Source organism: Ursus arctos, unplaced genomic scaffold, assembly GCF_023065955.2.
Source record: "Ursus arctos isolate Adak ecotype North America unplaced genomic scaffold, UrsArc2.0 scaffold_4, whole genome shotgun sequence".
In the NCBI taxonomy this organism is placed as follows: Eukaryota; Metazoa; Chordata; class Mammalia; order Carnivora; family Ursidae; genus Ursus; species Ursus arctos.
In genome coordinates this window covers 81739957-81760118 of record NW_026623056.1, presented here as the reverse complement: position 1 = coordinate 81760118, position 20162 = coordinate 81739957, and the positions used below count along the sequence as shown (strand labels likewise).

Here is a 20162-nt window from a genome sequence, read left to right as displayed (position 1 = left end):
TAAATCTTCATGGATCTTCTCTCTGCTGGCCTTGCCAGGGGTGTTTGTATGTCAGGTAGCAGAGCAGGGATTCCAGGGACTGGATTCTGGAAGGATATTACATGCATCTGGAATGCGCGTTAGTTTGGGTTTGCAGTGATGAGTGCCCTGAGCGGGCAGCAGAGAGGGATATTAGCGATGGGGATTAAAGGCAGGGAGACCTAAACGGAAGGATAGAAATAGCGGGAGCAGGGTATAGAGAGTGCTTCAGGGACTTCGGAGGAAGAAGAGGGGAAGAAGGAAAAGATGGAAAGAAACGAACGTACGTGAAGTCCCAAAAAAATACCAAGGAAGAGTGTTTTCACATACATTGCCTCTCTCCTCAGCACAAACCCTCAAGGCAAATTTCCCATTTTGCAGATGGAGAAAGCAGGGTACAGGCATATTAGGTGACCGGCTCAAGGTCACAAGGACATTTGATGGCAGATGAAGGCGAGATCTGACTGAACCCAAAGTCTGCGTTCCATGGACAAGTCATGCTACCTTCTGGGAGGAATTGGAAGTGTGGAAGGTTTTGACCCTAAATAGTGTGTCAGATTTGAACTATCACTGGTTAGTCCCCTGGAGGAGTCCGGACGGGGGTTACAAAGAGGAATGTGTACTGAAGACCGACATTCAGGTAGCAGGGAGTGTGGAAGGAAGTGAATTTATTAAAGAGAAAAGCTTTCCACATGGAGAATTTTGTAGAAGGCTGTGGGCAGGACCGGCAGTTGGGGTCAGAGGCATATCTGCAAAGTACATGGAATCCAAGAGAAGGAATCGTGTTTTGGTGGGGGGCGGATGCTGATGGGAGGCCACGGCCATTTGAACTCCTTTAGTTACCCGTGCTTTTCCAGGTGGGAAGCTGGCCAGACAGAATGAGGATTTCTTCCAGAAGATGAAACGTTTTCTTCCTACCTAGGAGGACCAAAGTTTCATTCAAAAATATTTCAAAAATGAGTTTTCTTTGTATGTTGTTATTGCTGCTGACCTTTATTTTCCTTCCAGACTGTGTAACTGATATTTCTTGGCTACTCATCCTGGCTCTGTCTGAGATCCCCCACACCAAAAAATGCAGCCATGCTTGGAAACTTGTTTTTGCTTATTGCCTCTTGGCCAGTCATTGTATTGTCTTCTGGGGGGTGGAGATAAGCAGGTTACAAAAATGAGTCCCTCCTTCCTGTATCATTTTCTTCTACACGTTGGCATTGTTTTATTAAGCCCCGGTGAAGGGATATTGACTAACGTCTTGATTGCAGAAAACACAATGTAATGGCCCCCAGTGAGAGCTAGTCCTACCAGCACGTAACTTCAGAGCTGCCTCAAGTTCTCCGCATGTGTTCACAGACCCAGTGACATGTTACCTTCCTAAAGATTCTGGGAGATTTTGACTTTTGACTCTGCTCTGATGTTGCTTCACAAGAAACTTAAGGTGTTGGGAAAAATTTAGACTGTACAGATGGGGAAACTGAGGAATTTGTCAGATAGGCTTAAGAAACGAACATTAGCCACAGATCTGGGGATAGTTTTTGTTGTTGTTTTTAAATTTTTTAAAAAATTTTATTTTTTAGGGGCACCTGGGTGGCTCAGTCATTAAGTGTCTGCCTTCGGCTCAGGGAGTGATCCCGGAGTCCTGGGATCAAGCCCCACATCAGGCTCCTCCGCTGGGAGCCTGCTTCTTCCTCTCCCACTCCCCCTGCTTGTGTTCCCTCTCTCGCTCCACTGCCTTTCTCTCTCTCTGTCCAAAAAAAACCCAAAAAACCTGAATGATAATAGTATTAAAAAAACAAACAATTTTTTTTTATTTTTTATTATTTTATTTTATTATTATTATTATTATTATTATTATTATTATTATTTTTTTTTTTACCACAATGACATTTGTTTCTGCTGCTGGAGAGTTCTCTTGCAACTTGCAGACCCCACCTGTCCACCATGCCCCTGGGGGACACAGTAAGCCTGGACCAAGGTGGAACAAGACAGATAGAAGGCAGAGGGAGAAGGAATAGGTCCTCCAAGTGGTTTTGTTCATGCCGAGGTCAGGTGGCATTCCTGTGAGCTTTTCACATGCTGTCTTTTCTGCATTTCTGGACCAGCTTTCTCTGTGCAACAACAATAGTCTTCAATGTCACACGGATGCATGAGATGCTCTCCTTAGAGTGTGAGAAGGAAATTTCAGAATGTATATTTCTCTCTATCTTGTGCATTTAAATTTTTGCCTGTTTCTTTTTGGTTCACATAAATTAAGCACATTATTAACATACACAGAAGGGTGAAGTGTGCATCATGTATTTGAACAATAGCTCATGTGTGTAATTTATACGGCAGTTAAATGAGCGATGACGTGCACTCATCCTGTTTTAGATGGGCATGCTCAGAACTATTTTATTGAATGAGGGTGCCCATAAAGCCGTTTGCACACTACTGCCCCGGACAGGAGTGTGCTCATTAGTTCTTAGTGTCTGTTTTGCTTGCTTTGTGTGTGGTCTCATAGATATTACTTGGCAATGAATGTCAGGCTTTTTAAGCTAGTTGCTGTCATACAAGAAACAGATTTGCTTTGCGATTTTATGTATCGGTTTTTCTGCACGGGGACTTTGATGTATCGCTGTTGCAGAGACGTTCCCATGGTTTCCCAGGAACTGTCTTTATGTGAAAGAGGCGGATTATCCTCTTTTGACTACAGGGAATAGTCATAAAAAAGTCATTTAATTTTTTTTCCCTTCTACTTTCAAAAATCAAGTCTGCAACCACTTCATGTGCTTTTCATTTCCCTCCCAATTTTTTTTTTTTAAAGATTTTATTTATTTATTCGACAGGACAGAGACAGCCAGTGAGAGAGGGAACACAAGCAGGGGGAGTGGGAGAGGAAGAAGCAGGCTCCCAGCGGAGGAGCCTGATGTGGGGCTCGATCCCATAACGCTGGGATCACGCCCTGAGCGGAAGGCAGACGCTTAACCGCTGTGCCACCCAGGCGCCCCTTCCCTCCCAATTTTTAATTCAGTTAGGATGAATGTTGGTCGTTATTCTGCCAGAAGGATCTTGCACCAGCCTTTAAAGTAAGAATTGGTGGTTCCGTCTTGCATTGCCGGGGCCAAGTTCACTGGCACTTCCTGCCTTAATTGAATCATGAATTTAGTGGAAAGAGAATCTCACGATGGTTCCAGTTATGATACAGGTTTTAACTTAAGCAGGTTAAAGAAACGTGGACTTCCTTTCAAGTATAAGGAGCACAGAAACTTCCAGACCATCCTTTTATTTTAAAGAGATGCATGGTCAAGAAGGTTGGATTGACTAGCGTTGCATGTGGCCGTAAAGTGTGTCCATGTCTTTCCTGCCACGGCTCTGAACCCACTGTCACATGCCGTACCCCAGTGCTCTCTGGCATAACCAGACCGTGGTCTGCCGTCAGCATCCCATTTCACTCATGCGTGGAAGGGGCAGTGATTGTCCTCAAATGCTACATTGGCAGTGGTGTCTGGCGTGCTGCTGTGTGCGTCCCACGTGCGTTTCACTGTAGCTGACGATCTTATTTAGATGATAAACCCAGTTTCAGGGTGAGTCAGGAGCGTGGTGGGTGTCCTGTGGACCTAGAGAGTTCTGGGGGCTGAACTCAAATCTGATTTACATTTTAACTTCGTGGCACCAAACCTGAGGCTGCATTTTATTTTTGTGTTAAGTTATTGATGCTATTTCATCCATTTGTTATTGTAGCCATTGGCTGAGTCAATAGAAGGCGTAGTTGAGATAAAGTTTTAAACTTCTGGCCTCTTACAGGTCATCAGAGGTTGTGTGTGTGTGTATGTGTGTGTGTGTTTGAAGTTCTTCGATTATACAATGGAATTAGCCAATATTTGTGTCTCCATAAATCCTTCCTGATCCAGGCTTTTTGGCAGGGTTTCTACCTTCTTCCTTCCTTCCTGTGTTCCCTCCCTCCCTCCTATCTTCCTTCTTTCCCTCCCTCATGCCTACTCCCTCCCTCCCTCCCTCCCTCCCTCCCTCCCTCCCTTCCTTCCTTCCTTCCTTCCTTCCTTCCTTCCTTCCTTCCTTCCTTCCTTCCTTCCCCTGCTAATGTAATCCAACCCTGGTCGCTCTGTGCCTTTATGGAAGGGACACCACATTTCTAGTAGGATCACTATGAATTTCCACCCCTCAAGGATAAAACGTTGGAATCGGGTGCTCTGACCTCAGGGTGGAAGGTATTACTGTCACCTTCTTTGTCAGTTATCAAACTAGAAACGTCAGAAGCATCTCTCCCTTCTTTTTCTCCTTCCTTCCTCATTTCTGACAGTAAATATGGGGCCACTGAGTCCTGGTGACTCTGCCTGTCTTTCTTATTACTTCAGGGCTCTCACTGTCCCAGTTCAGGCCACCTTATCTCCAGCCAGTGACTGCCTGTTTGGCTCGTGGCAGCAAGCCTCCACCTTCTCTTCCGTGCTAGCCAGGGCGCGCTGGGAAGAAGGGTTGGATTGCACATCTCTGCTAATAAGATCCCATCCCATTCTCTGTTGCACATAGTGTCTGAGTCCTTTGTGTAGCAGCCATAGCCGCAACCCATCTTTTTAGCCCTACCGCCTCCAGCTCCTCTCATGCATCTACCTCTCTACAACCTTGAACTGATGCCTTAGGCCCTCAGAGCCTTTGCTCTTTCCCTGGAAAGTTCTGCCCCGCCTCCCCCCCCCCCCCCGCTTTTTTGCACACTCCCTCCTGTCTCTGTTTATTTCCTCCCATCTTCACAAGCTAAGCCAAATCGTATTAGCCCATCAGGACCAGGTTCAAAGACAGCTTCTTCTGGCAGAATTAGCCTATTTCTTATCATTCACTATTAACAATACCAGATGAGCCCTGACAGCCCTGTCTCCACGTGGATAGGTGACCATCGTTTACTCAGATTTGGGGCATCATAAGGAAAATGGTCTCTTTCTTCATCCTGGACATACAGTAGGTGCTCAGTAAATGTTGGTTGAGTTTACTCTTGGTAGCAGTTAGCAAAATTATGTAGATTCTTCCCCAAACAATTCACAAGCAGTTTTTAGATAGCCATAAGCATAACTATTTAAGATCTACTTTTATATGTGCTATTAAAAGGGTTTTTTTTGTTTGTTTGTTTTTTGGGTTTTTTTGGGGTTTTTTTTTTACTTTAAAATGAGAGAGTAAAAGAGCATTTTGGGACTACCTTGGAATATGAGGTCTGTGGAACATTGTTCTGTCACTCTTGTCTAATGAGTGAACCCTAAGTTCTTCCTTTTAATTTTTATTTATTGATTTTTTTAAAAAGACTTTATTTGTCTGATTGCGAGAGAGAGATCGAGTAGGGAGGGGTAGAGGGAGAGGGAAAGAGAGGGAGAGAAGCAGACTCCCCACTGAGTGTGGAGCCCTTCTCGGGGCTTGATCCCAGGACCCTGAGATCACAACCTGAGCCGAAACCCAGAGTCAGACACTCAACCGACTAAGCCACCCAGGTGCCCCAGTTTCTTCCTTTTTAGAAGATGGGGACTTACCGGTAAAGAATCAACGCCGTTTTGAAAATCCTTGGAAGGAATTCCTTTAAAAATGTGTCATAAATCTGGGGCGCCTAGGTGGCTCAGTCGGTTAAGTATCTGCCTTCAGCTCAGATCATGATCCGAGGGTTCTGGGATCGAGCCCCATGTTAGGCTCCCTGCTCAGCAGGGAGTCTGTTTGTCCCCCTCTCCCTGCCCTTTCCCCCCGACTCGTGTTCTCTCTCTTGCTCACTCTCTCCCAAATAAATAAGTAAAATCTTAAAAACAAATTTTGTCACAAAGCATCTTATCTTGAAGTAGAAGATTCTTTGCTGCACTAAAATATTTTCCTTAGTCTTTGATTAAAATTCTCTGTTACCACCTAAGCACGTATCAGGATTGATGTTCCTAGTATCCCCTTACCAGTGGCATTGCACGGGAGCTGTTACAGTGTCCCTTTTTATGTAGGGCAGCTGTGTTTCCAGCTATCATATTTGCTAACTGAGTTTTGGTTACTAAATTATGTTGTTAACCTAATATATACACACATACACACTTTATCTTTTTAGTTTCCCTTCTTTCCTCTTCATCCTTAGTATCTGGTTTACTGAAATCTCTTCAGTCATTTTCTCTTAGAGAATTTGCCATCTCATGCATGCCTTCGCCAACACAAATACCACCAGCAGTAGGAACAGAACCAAGGAGCAGCCACGCTACCAGCTGGGGGGTGTGATTCTTTCTGATGGGTCCTTTAGGCTCAAGCATGAGGGACCAACAGCGCAAATCAGGGGCTCCCCAGCCCATTAACCTCTCCAGAGGGTCTTGTGGTATTTTCTCTCTCCTCTTTGTTGAAGGCAGTCCCAGCCCCTGTTGCTGGCAGGCATAGTTGCCATACCGACTGCTGGGGTGCACGGCCTCACCCCAGGGAGCTCTTCCCTGACTCACAGGGTGGCCCTCCCATGCTGCGTGGGAGAGGCGGCTCCAGGTCAGAGAACTGTCGTACCTGTATGGCAGCAAATGGAACCAAATCGCCAGGGTGACCACATCCTGCTTTGCTTCCTGATGAAGAAGGGGGACCTTTTGACAGCTTGATTACATTTTGGGCTGAAAGACTTGCCTCCTGGCTGCTCAGCGAGAGAACAGGTGAAAGGAGAGGCCATGTTGTAGGGGTTGGAGACCAGCATGGAAATGGCAGGTGGCCCTTTCATACCGCTCGGTCACCTGGGAGTGCCTGGGGAAGGTCTTGGAGGTAGACAGCAGCTGCCGAGTGTGAGAGTCCCTGCTCCTAGAGTACCCTTCCACTCAACTGCTCACCCAAGGCCGTGTCCTTCAGAATGGAGACACCCCCTTCTTCAGTCAGTCTCCAGGCTATAAACTGCAGGTGTGAAAAGCCAGAAAGAACTAGAGCCAAACTCCCCCTCTGGAGCTGTGTAGTCTCTGACTGTGAAAGAAGAGCTGCCCTAACCCACACCCATCGGCCCCAGTGGTTTGGGATCTGAGGCTTCTTCCTGTGCCTGGAGAGCCTTCTACAGCTAGTGAGGGACTAGGAGGCAGGTCTGCCCAAAGACAGGGACCTGGGTGACTTGATTTTGGAAAAGATGTCATTTGAAATCTCTTCTAACTAAGGCATTGATGTGTTTTGGAGAAGATAATTCTGGTGTGCACTTTAAGGATCGTACACTCTGGTAGGTCTCACAGGAGGTATGGAAGCACTTTGAACGGAGCGCTGTCCTCTCCCACTGTCCTCTCACGGGCACCTCGTTCCCTCCCTGGGAACACCCCGTTAAGTTAAGCCACAGCGTGGTGGAATGCTGAAGGACAGATTTCAGCATTAGCAGTTAACCATGGTCAGCTCCACTTCCATTTTCATTGGGGATCAAATGTTCCATTCTCTTTTGCAGTGACATGGGCGTGCTATTCTTGACATGACTCAAACTTGAAATTGAGAATTTAGGAGCCCGGAGCTAAGTGGGCTCTCACAGCACATGGTCACTCCTCTTGGAATGTTGGGTGGAATTCTCAAGTGTTCAGTAGCTTCGCGGCTTCTTAGTGGGAATGATGCTACTTAGATTTTTGAGAAATTACGTGGTTCTTGTGGCCTGCCCTGAAAAAGCTATTCAATCCATTTCGGGAAGCTGGGCCTCATTTGAGCCCTAGTTGGGCCAGGCCCTGGGGGTGTTGGGGAGATTTGATGGCCAGCTGTGTAATACAGCCCTCTGGGACTGGCTATTTCCAAACTCTCTTGGACGAAGCTGTGAGGGAGCTTCGTAGTGAGTGATGCAATGTTGGGGTTGTAAGCGTTGGCAGTTGCCAGTGTCCAACTGTAGCTGCAAGACAATAAACACCAAGAACTGAGGGAAACTTAGAAGAGTATTTTGGCCTAAAGCCACTGACACCCTGCCAGACAGATAGTAAGCATTCCATAAATGGTAGATCGCGCTGAATCGGGGTAGAACATGTTACTTCACTTTGAAACACACTGACTTTACTCCTATGAAATATGGTAATGTCTGTCCCCGCCGAACCTGTTGGTTAAGTATTGCCAAAGATTCACTGCTCTAAAATTAAAGTTATTATTTTAGGAGAGATTTCTTGACTTATCGCGGGCTGGAAAATACTGATTCTATGAACATGTTCCCTCAGTTACCTTGGGAAACATTTGGATCCACCAGCAAGTAGCGCTGCTCAAACCTAGCGCAGTGTTCAGATGTGGGAACTTCCAGGGATTCTGTTCAGCTGATATAGGTGTCTGCTTTTACCTGTCTCAAAAGCATGCTTGAGCCAAAGCCATGTCATCCATGCTCTAGGGAGTAGGAACTGGGAACCCCCATCGTAGCCCGTGCATCTGTGCTGAGAATCCCTGTCCTGCCTTGAGTTGTCACGTGGTTTTCCTGGGAGGGAAGGTATGGCACCTCTTCTCTGTGCCAGAGTCTCAGTTTTCACACAAGGCGCACAGGCTCACCCCTGGTGGCTCCCTCCCCTCATGCCAGATGACGGTGGTCATCTGGTAGCATGACCCAGCCATACTTGGGCCTGAGCCAAAGAGCCTTACCACCCCTCCAGACTCTGTGGAGAGCAAACAGTGATTAAGGAGAATTTGCTGGAAGGTTATGCAGCCTCTCCACTCTTCAGCAGTATCCTACTTCTTCAGAACTTCTGTTACCGAGTCGTGGTTTTCTTTTTTAATCAATTCTCAAGAAGAAACATCCATATGCAATGTGTCACTGAGCCCATGTGGAAGGGTATGGCCCAGAGCATTTCTTTTTTTTTTTTTTTTTTTTTTTTAAAGATTTTATTTATTTATGTGACAGAGAGACAGCCAGCGAGAGAGGGAACACAGCAGGGGGAGTGGGAGAGGAAGAAGCAGGCTCATAGCAGAAGAGCCTGATGTGGGACTCGATCCCGGATCGCCAGGATCATGCCCTGAGCCGAAGGCAGATGCTTTAACGACTGCGCTACCCAGGCGCCCCGGCCCAGAGCATTTCTTAGCACATCACAGTGACCTCAGAGGACCACCGTGGGAATTTCTATCTGATCTTGGTACCAAGAACATTCATCCTTCTTCTGAACGATTGATCAGGAATTGTGAATTATACAGCTGCCATGTTTTCTCAATTGGCGTTGGCTGTTACAAAGCTTACGATAAACGGAACAGGCCGGGTAGCTTGATAGGGTGTGCATGGTTACCCTTACTCCCTTGGGTTTCTTTGGGGGTTTTTCTGGGTTAGTAATTCTTCTATTTTAGATTATGTATCTTTTTTTTTTTAAGATTGTATTTATTTATTTTCGAGAGAGAAAGGGTGCACATGCATGAGCAGGGGGAAGGACTGAGGGGGAGGGAGAGGGAGAGAGAATCTCAAGCAGACTCCATGCTGAGCATGGAGCCCGATGTAGGGCTTAATCTCATGACCCTGAGATTATGACCTGAGCCGAAACCAAGAGCATGACGCTCAACTGACTGAGCCACCCAGGCGCCCCTAGATTATCTATTTTTCAGAGTAACTTACTACTGAGTCCTTTGTTAAATAAAATGATGGTTAAAAGATAAGTAAAGAAGATGACCAGTGAATTTTCTTTAATTTCTGAACCATGTAAAATTTTTCAATGCCCCAGATCCATCCATCTATCCAATACTTATTTTTAGACTACATATGAGTACTAAAAACTAAATTTTTTTGGTGCTTATTACATATAAAATAAATATTCAGGATTCTGACTTGTTCAGGATTTTGATCCAAGACCTCTATGGCCCCCTTCCGTCTGCTCCTCATTTTTAAGGTTTAAGGCAAGGGGAAACTTCCTGATTCTCATTAATTCACTAACTATGGAACAGTTTTGGGCACTGAAGTCACGATGAACAGAGTCAAAGTTAACATACTTGTGTAGACTGTTTGACCATCTTTTTAGGTAGGTAAGTAAGGTAGATAATCTTACATCCTCATTTTTCCTTTTGAGTTTCAGAGTAGATCCTTTACTTGCCCAAGGTCACATAAGTAAGAGAGCCTGGTGCACGAGTTTGGGTATTTTGAGGGCAAGTGCAATACCCCTTTATATACTTCAGTTTCTGGAACTTTCGAGGAGTTAAAAATGAAAGGATGCTCCTTAGGAGTATTTTTTGAAGGTGAAAAAGAAAGTTCTGGTCTGTCAGACTTTAGGAGAAGCTACGGATCAACTTTCATGGACACAGTATTTCTGACATCTGTCATATTGTCAGCCCACCTCAGACTGGAAGGTTGGGGCCATGGGACCCCTCAACCTTGTCAATTTTGGCAGGTATGTGAAGCTGGAGATGAGTTTTGGTAATTCCTTCCCCACCTCCAGCACGCACACTTCCCTGTGAAAACTGCTTGACACCTGACACAGAAATGGGCTCTAGGAGTTGACGATGAATCAGAATGAGGCTGAAAAACGAGGTACACGCAGCGTTCATGCCCCGTCAGTGTAACGTAAGCAGGCCGCTGGTGTGTGCGCCGCGACACATCGAGTAGATCACGTCTTCCAGCTACATCGGTCAATTCCCTTGTTGCCCCACAACAAATTTAAGGTGACTCATGTCATCCTTCTTACAGCACGGACCCAGTTTCAGTGAGTTAGGCATCCTGTTTTCAGGAAGCCCCCGTAACCGTGGCTCTCTACAGCGCACTTCTCACAGTGTACGAATGCTGAGTAACGATGGAATCGTAGCTAATGAATTTACTGCACACTGACCATGGGGTAGGCACGAAGCTAGTCACGTAACATAGATGATCTTCTTCAGTGCTTGTAATAACCCAGTGGTTTAGGAACTGTTCTGTGTGGAGAGGGGTGATATGTAGAGTTTGCCCCCAAACCACCCTGCAGGTGACTGTTGAGGTCAGGATTTGCCCTGAAGCATGCAGTAGGACCGAGGCTCAAACCCCCAGCATGGAGCTTGGTGCGTAGCTGCCTTCCGTTGAACCTGAATTCTTTGCAGTTCTCGAAGAAAACTCCGAGTACTCTAACCGTTCTTAGGTTCCCTGGTGCAGCCAACCACTCCAGGCAAAATGAGTACTTCTTGGCACATTGCAACCACGGCATATCTGCTGATTGCAAAAGAACGTAGTGAGGCTCTTCATTCGTCCACGTCATGGGTCAATTCTGCAGCCGGAGTCACAGGAAAGAATTTTCCCCCACCCAGATCAGACAGAAATTCTACCAGATACAACTCAATTTTGTTTTCCTGCAGTGTTTTATAAATAATGCCCTGTAATGCTCGTCTTCTTCCCCACAGTGTTCTTCTACTCAGGAATTAGAAGGCTGTGTAGATGGAGAAAAACTGTAGTTCTGGTAGCTAGAATACGTACTTCTTTTAAAGTATAAGAAAATGCATTATCAGCTTCTGTGGTGCAGGTGGAAGGGCAGCCGTCCGCACGCCCCCATTTGCCAGCAAGAATCCAGCCTTGCAAATTATTGGCAGCTGGTACCGTAATGAGTCCATTTCAATATAAATGGGCTGTTGCTTATTAATTTCTGCCAGTTCCTAGGCAATTCAGGAACTGCTTTGAAAATTTGAAAATGTGCAGAGAACAGCTTCCGAAGGATGCCTAGGAAAAGAGAGAGAACAAGCTAGCAATGGGGGAATTATGGAAAGGGCACGTATTGTAGGGTAATAATGGGGTATTGCTGAGGACGCGTGCTCCCTTCCTCGCAAAGCGTGAGTCACCCACTTCAGGTTAAATAGCACATTTTCCGAGATAAGGAAAAACTGCACCTCCGCTGACTGTTCTGTTCTCTGCGGATGTGTGCATTCATTTATTTACTGCCCCTGTGGGGCTGCCTTCCAGTTTTCTCCGTGTCCCTGTTCAAAGCGTTGGGCATCCCGGGCTCTCACCTTGCTGGACCCACTGGCAATGGGTAGGGGCAGCGGGCAGCCCCACAGAGGGACGTCTGGGAGGAGGGCGATAAGGTGCAGTCCCCCCACCCCCCAAGGAACTCTCAGGCTCTCTTCCTTTCTTCCTTAGTATTGGCAATTTCATCTCAGAAGGTAGGCTTTTTTTTTTCCTTTAAAAAAAAAAAAATATATATATATATATATATATATATATATCATTCATACTGCTTGTTACTGGAGTTGACCTTGTCCGTTTATCCTCTGTGTTAAATAACAGTTTAGAGATTTCACTCAATTCTTTTCTGTCCATATTCTTCACGAGTTGCCTCTGAATTTGATGTTTGGCCAGCTGAAAACATGTATGTGACGAGCTCTGTGTGTTTTCTCGTCTTTCAGCGTTTTCTTCAACTTTTGTTGTAAATGTAGCTCTGCTTTGATACCAACTGAGAACTCCCTTGTTTCCTTTTATTGATTAGCTCTGTTCCTTGAGACCTTTTGCAGATGAAGAGGGAGCCATGGAAATGATTCCATAGTAACCTGTTTCTGTTATCTGCTACTTTTGATCTGTAGAAAGAGAGGAAAATGGTAACTTAGTCTGTACGAGTGGTTCTTACCGTGAATATAGATACGCTTGTCCTTATTTATGTATCTGATTATGCCTGTACTTGACACCTGTAGCTAAAGGTTGCACTGTTGGATTTGGGGCTTGCTGTCGCACACAAGATGGATGTTGGAGAACTGAGGAGAATGGGCTCCATGGAAAAGGCCCATGTTCTGTGTTCTGGCTGACCGCTTCCTTCTCTTTTCTGTCCTCTGCAGGGTTTTTGGCACATCCTCAGAGACTCAGGTGAGACCATGATGGCCTCCCCGAGGGGCAGGTGCTGAGACTTCTCCCCAGTCCCCGCCACCGTTCATCCTGACGCCATTTCCAATCTCAGTATCTAAATGCCACAGTGCTCTTCGGGCAAGTTGGGCTGGGAACCCCTGTTGCCTTGTAAGGTAGGTTCGTGTATGTCGTTTTGAGTCCGTATACTTCTGCATGAATTAATGGAAATGCTTCCAAAGTGGTGGGACAGATACATTTTAGTGAATTGGAATTGCTGGGTTGCATGTAGCTCGTGGGAAAAAGAATTTGGAACCACTTCTTTGGATTAGGGTTACACCCATCTAAGAATTCAAAAGCATTAGCGTTAAAACTTAAAAAAAAAAAAAAGAAAAAGAGAAAGCCAATACCTATGAGATCTTTTCTCCCCCAGTGAATTGCCCTCAGGGTCTTTTAAATTTATCCCTGAGCTTCACCATCTTTATATTGGATTATGTTTGAAAAAGACAAACCTAGCTGCAAAATCTTCACTTCAAAACAATGATATATTTTGTTTCTGGTTTGGATAATCTTTAAAAAGCAAAATAAATACAGTCAAAATAATAATCTTTCTAAATCAAAGATCATCTTTTATTTGTTGCAAAACTTTCCTGTTTAGTCTCTTGTGTTAGGGGTATTTGCGTGTGACTTGGCAAAACACTTTTCATGGGTTTGTAAAGATTTAGCAAAAACTTTCAGAACTTTGTCTCAGTTTAATCTTAGCTCCCCCCCCACCCCCTACCCCACCCGTCTTCAAGCTCAGCCTCCAGTAGAGAAAAAACAGGCTTGAAACCAAGACCTCCCACTAGAAGCTAATTTTAAATTTGCAATCTGTTGTCTTGTGATTTTTGCTTCAAATTTAACTTTGAAATAAATACATTTCATCCTTTCTCCTGCAAATTTGGAGGTCTGTTTTCAAGTCATAGAAGGGTGATCATTATGTTTATTTTAATAAGTTTTTAAATACCTCAGGGGAGTGAAAAATTATATTATTAATAATTACAATTTATATGCATCATTAAATGCCTTATGCTTGGATTTCACAAGGTCCTTACCGATGACTGAGAAACCTTGCTTTAGTAGTTCACTTTTGACTTGAATTTGATATGAATTGGGTCATCTTGGGCCCACCAAGGAGCTCTAATGTTTTATATATTTGAAGAGCCCGTATTATAAGGGGGTCAGCATGAAGAGCACTCCCGTTGGGGAGAGCTGTGTTAAGACGTTAGTATATTTAGGTAACCAGGACAGGCATGGCTAAGGCATGGTCCCTGCCACTGGGCCATTATCATAAGGTGGGAAGGGGGTCCATAGAAAGCAAGACAAGTGCGTCAGGGTACAAATAACCACGTAGCAGATACCATGTGAAGAGGTCAAGAAGAGTGCTGTTGGAATGTAGAGAAAGCGTGATTAAATCCAAGCTAGATAGTATTTTCTTTCCCTTAGGTAATTTTCCGCAGCCATCTGTTGTGAGTTTGGGTTTGGTGTCGTTTGTTGTAGCTGTCAGCATAGTGCCCACATCCTCACTCTCTTCAATTACCCAAAAACCCAGGGACTTAAAACATGTTAACATGTTTTATTTATTTTTCTTTCCTTAAAATGAATTACAGGTTTCGTGCAGAAACTTCAGAAAATACAAAAAAAAAAAAATAAGGTATAATTCTTGAAAATTGAAATTACCCACAATCACTCTATCCAGAATAGTTGCTTTTAAAATTATTATACAGGTTTAGTGTGTGTGTGTGTGAGAGAGAGAGAGAGAGAGAGAGAGAGAGAAAGTGAACATATTATTAGTAGTCTTAAAGAAAATTTTAACCTGCTCAAAACCATTTTCTTGGATGTACATCTAAAAATGGGAGTTTTTACGTCTGAGAATGAGAAGAGTTCTGCTCCAGTGATGTTTGACCCAATAGTAGAATGATCTTTTTTGATTATCTCCTTCTGAACAGGGCAAGCCTTGGCAGGCTCACCCACAAGGCTGGGTGTAGGTCATGAAGAATGGGAAGACTGGGGAAAGGGTGGGTCACTCGGCTGTCTGTTTGGGGGACTGCTTGAACTGCTGGTCTCATCTAGGGAATTTGACTTCCTGGACCATAAAAATATAGGCTCCTTAGTTCTCAAGGTGATGAGGTTATTTCTAGTTTCCTTTGTATCTTCTTCTTTCTTTCACTCTTTTCCTTCTGAACGATCTGAAGTTACAAGACTATTTTTCTTTGTTCCTCTGTGCCCAGAGACCTTGGCCGTGGGGTGGTTTTCTATTAACTGGAATGTTTTCTCATGTAATATGGAGAAAATGTAACATTGGTGTGATTAGAAACACAGCTTGCATGATTTATCTTGGATCATACAGGTTTTACCTTTCTTTTTTATTTGTGTTCTGTTTCTCTACTCCTGTATAATAATTGTTGTTCATAATGATTTTGCGAAGACATTGCAAGCAGTTAACCTTTTCATTTATTTCAAGAGTGCTTACCTTTACTCAGGGAGCATAGTTACAGTAGCTGCTTTATTTTATTTTGCTTTTTAGAGAGGGAATTTCTAAAGAAAAACATTTTATTTATTGTTATTATTTTTTAGAGAGACAGAGAGAGAGCACATGTGTGAGTGGCAGGGACGGGGCAGAGGGGAGAGAGAGAGAAGAGAGAGAGAATCTTAAGCCGGCTCCATGCCCAATGTGGAGCTGGACACGGGGTCTCTCGCATGACCCTGAGATCATGACCTGAGCCAAAATCAAGAATCAAAATGCTTCACCAAAAGTGAGCTACCAAGGGACCCGAAGAAAAACATTTTAATATAGAAGAATTTTTTTCCTGCTTCACTGATGAATTTGGGTGTGCTTTGCATACATTTCCTAGCATCTGAGTCCCAGAACACATTGGCCTGTGGTTTCAACCATGTGATAGCTGCTTTAAAAGTTTTTCCTCTGAGATCCCCCTCATTCTTTGGGTGGCAGGGGCCACTCTTCTTGGTTCTTTGGCCAGAACAGTGGGGCGTGTCTTGGGAAGTTTTGTTTGCCTGGGAGGTCAGAGGTGTATGTCCACGTAAGACTGGAAGAGAAAGCCAGGAAGCTCACTCTTGCCTGTGAGGCTTCTTCAGGTTTTAATGCCCTTTCCCACTCAGCCACTTGTCCCTACACTTTGGAATCTTTGCGGTAGTTGCTCTTTTCTTTGGTTCCAAGTTTTTTTAGTTTTTTATCAGTGAGGGAAAGGTCAGTCCTAGTGCCTAATTCCATCTTGGCTGGCAGCAGATATTGGCAATTCAGTTCTGTTCACTACGTTATTAAGATAGAGGTGGTATCCCCAGTTAATCAGCTCTCTCTGTTTAACCTCCCTTCGGACCACTGGTCTGTGCTTACTTTGTATTCCCTGATAAGAGATGCTAGAGGATGCTCAGTGCATGCTTATTTTTTTTTTAAAGATGTATTTATGTATTAGAGAGAGAGAATAGGGGGTGGGGTAGAGGGAGAGAGAGAGAATCTCCAACAGACTCCCCGTGGAGCAGAGAGCCTGATGTGGGGCTTGATCCCACGACCCTGAGATCAGGACCTGAGCTGAAATCAAGAGTTGGATGCTCAACCGACTGAGCCACCCAGGCGCCCCAGTGCATGCTTATTTTTTTATTGCCTAATTTGTTGAGACTACATTAGAAAGTTTTAGATGGCTTTCAGCTGTAAAAGCAGATTTAAAATGTTTCATTTTGAGGAACTCTCACTTTTATTTTATTTTTTTGGGAGAGAGAGAGAGCACACACATGAGTGGGGGGGCAGAGAGAGAGAGAATCTTAAGCAGGCCCAGCGAGGGCCCAATGTGGGGCTCAGTCTCACCACCCTGAGATCATGGCCTGAGTCAAAATCGAGTCGGACCCTGAACTGACTGAGCCACCCTGGCACACCCAAAGTCTCACTTTTATTTTTATTTTTTTAAGATATTATTTATTTATTTGACAGAGATAGAGACAGCCAGCGAGAGAGGGAACACAAGCAGGGGGAGTGGGAGAGGAAGAAGCAGGCTCCCAGTGGAGGAGCCCGATGTGGGGCTCGATCCCATAATGCTGGGATCACGCCCTGAGCCGAAGGCAGACGCTTAACCGCTGTGCCACCCAGGCACCCCCAAAGTCTCACTTTTAAACAAAAATTTCATTTAACCAGAATATTTCAGTTATTTAAGGCTTTGCTTTTTAAATTTTGAAATAATTACGGATTCACAAGACATTGTACAGAGGAAGTAGGTACCCTTCACTTAGTTTTCCCTAATGGTTACCTCTTAAATAATTATAGTAAATTATCAAAGCCAGGAATTTGGCATTTTTTATATGTATGAGAACATTTTTTTGTGTATGTATAGTTCCAAGTTTTAGCAGGCTGGTACATCGAAAAAAGCTGTCCTTGAGAAATGGCCACTTCTCTGATGAATGTATGAACCTAACGATTGTTCTTATTGATCAAGTTCCTTAAGCTACCTTTTCACTTGCTCACTGTGGATTTAACTTGGTGGATTTAAAGGAATGTACTAGGATTACTTGAAAAGTTTAATTGATCACGTTAAGAGAAAGATCATGGTGTTGGAAAAACTCACACTCCCTCTAATGTCCTTGAGCTCTGGCCCCAAGAATCTCGATTTTCTGACCCTGTACTACTGTCACATGACCCCCTGCTCAACGTGCCACCATGTCTCCCTTGCCTCCATTTTGCCTGGGTCCTCTGAGGCTGAGCACACCTGCACTCTCCACCTAGGCAATGGGGAAGGGTACCTTCTTAACTCTGGATGCTTTCCTGAACCTCTGCAGGGACTGCTCCCAAAAGAGGAGGCAGGGAAGAAGTGAGGGCAAGAATTCAGTGAAATGAGGCAGGAGCAAGGCCTTCATTCTTTGGCTAGGTAATTGGGGGTGGGGTGCACAGTGGAGCAGGGTCGAATGGTCTGGGATGAGGGACCTACACAGGTCTTCGGGTGGAAGGGAGCCAGAGAGCAAGGGGCAAGTTGAAGACCAGTGTGGCCTCGAGGCAGCTGATGGAAGGGGCTAGCATGGTTAAGTCTGGTGTGTGTTTTCTCTAGTGTACATTGTGGTATTGTTCCCTAATTTGCATTATGGTTCCATTCTCATCTCCATTTTATTGCAGTCGTATGAGTTTCTGCATTCTAGATTAAAGTTTATTTTGTCATTCATTCATTCATTATTTTGCCACTGAGCACCTTTACCTGTCAGGCAGTGTTCTAGGCACTGAGCATACAGCAGTAAACAAGACAAGCAAAACTTTCAGCCCTCCTGAAGCTTAGGTTCTAGTGGGGAAGGAGAGAAAAAGTTAAGAAGTAAGTGAAATACATTGTCTGTTACAATTGTGATAAAGGCTAAGGAGAAAAAGAAAAACAAAGAAGAGGGGGAAGGATTGAGCTCTGTGGGAGGGGCTGTCATTTTGGATAGAGATGCCAGAAAAGGTCACCCTAAGAAGGCAATATCTGAGTCAAAATCAGAACAATCTGGAACGCGAGCGAGGTAGTGAAGGAGGGTTGCAGGCAGAAAGAAGAGCATGGGCAAAGGCCCTGGGGCAGGCCCGGGTAGCCAGAACATAGACCTTGGAAAAGAAAGTATGAGAAGCCAGACTTGAGGTCTAAATACTGAAGATTGTTCTTGTGATAAAATCTTGCCCCGTACCTCCTGCCTAATCCCCCTCCCACTAAGTGCTCCCCGAAAGTGCAAGTTATTTGGAACCACTAACATGCTACATAAGGAAGTGATAGTCTTAATGACTTTAAAACTGGTGACGCTTTCCGGCTGGAGATTGAGTACTCTTATTCTGACGCTCTTCTTTTTAATTTCTGTCCTGGTTTTTGCATTTCAGTCTGACCTCAATCTCTGCTCTCCCCTCGCGACAGTGTGATTGATGTTCCAGTTCGTGAGCTACCACGGATCACTCACCTTTTGTTTTTGTTCCTAAAATGCATGAACATTGACTCCTTGTCTGGAGTAGAACATTTCCAGCCTCTGTAGAGGCTACCGAGGAATTGAAAGCGGCCTTCTGCCCCGACGTTGCTTCCTGACTCACAGGAATGGAGCGGGTGCAAATGTAAATTACGAACTCGGTTTTTTTGTTTGCAATAAAGATCAATGATGGGGTTAAACAGAGAATAGGGAGGTATTTAGATGATGGAAGCAGCGGGCATTTATTTTACCTTCGTACAGGAAAAGGATTACAAGTTCCAATTCACCAACATTCTAGGGGGTGCCTGTGGAGCAGAGGTGGTCCCTGAAAGGGGAGATGGTGTCTGTTGGATGCCACGAGCAATTTTAATTTTTCATGCATCTGTTACTTCTCAGTCCCCCCACCAGCGCCACATGGGCTCTCATGGTTCTCACCAACCTTTCAGGAAAAGCTTTCAAATTAAGGGGTATTTCAACAGGTCCCTAGAAACGGATTTTTCTTGACTTGCTTCAGACTTCCTGCCGACGCTGTTTAGGTCATCCCCTGAGAATTTCTCTTGGTAGGATTTAGGAGATTTGGCACTCGTCTCTAAATTCTAGTTCTGAAGATAAAAATGGCTTCTTTCCTACCTTGGCTGGCTGAAAAGAATTCTGCTACTAAAAATGCTATTAATATAACAGGCCCGTCAGAGTGATGCATCGGGTGCTGTAATTCTTGAAGGTTGGGGCCATTTCCTTTAGGAAACCTCTCCTGAGGCTTTTAACTTGATTGCTTTTCTCTTGGCAGAAACAAGCCTCACCAAAAATGTGTTGTTGGGAATATGCTGTCAGTTTACATTTGCAAACTTCAGATACGGAGGGTAGAGGGTACGGAGGGTAATTTTATCGGATACGTCCTCGTGGACGTGAGGGGACAGTTTTGCTTTTCTTCCACCATCATTCTTTCCTTCTTTTAGACTTAAACCTGTGTGATTCTTAAAGTGGATTGCTAACACTTGTTCTAAGCTTTTTATTCTTTGTTGACAGAACGTATAGATACACCCAGGTATCTTAAGGTGTACTTAAAAAGATCAAGAACTCTAAGGAATTGGCCATGGCCTTTAGTTATTGAAAGGCTTATTTATTGGGGCGCCTGGGTGGTGCTGTCAGTTAAGCATCCAACTCTCGGTTTTGGCTCAGGGCATGATCTCAGGGTCGTGAGATCGAGCCCTGCTTCGGGCTCTCTCTCTCTCTCTCTCTCTCTGCCCCTCTCACTCATGGGTGCCCTCTCTTTCTCTAAAATAAATAAATAAATCTTGAAAAAAAAAAAGAAACGCTTATTTATTTTAGTTTCAAAATGTAGCATGTGATATTCTGAATATAGACCACATAAATGGTCGTGGATGGACAGTTGATGTTCTTCTCTTCCCTCTAGTGTGTTGAGTTTTGTTTTTGTTTTTTCCTTGCTTCTTAACGACACCAGCCAGAGAGGCACGAGCTTATTAACTGCTTTGAAATATACTTGCTGCCAGGAAAAAGGAGATTCTCCTTCTTGGAA

The 20162-nt window shown here is 44.5% G+C and overlaps 1 protein-coding gene across 3 annotated transcripts in view; it reads left to right on the top strand.

Annotated features, from left to right (window-relative positions):
- Positions 1-20162, top strand: part of TIAM1 (TIAM Rac1 associated GEF 1) — a 466206-nt gene that overhangs the window by 312597 nt on the left and 133447 nt on the right. For all 3 annotated transcript variants that reach the window (XM_057306891.1, XM_057306890.1, XM_048214774.2), the window contains one exon: positions 12667-12846. The gene's annotated coding sequence lies outside the window, so the exon portion shown is untranslated. The remainder of the gene's footprint in view (positions 1-12666; positions 12847-20162) is intronic.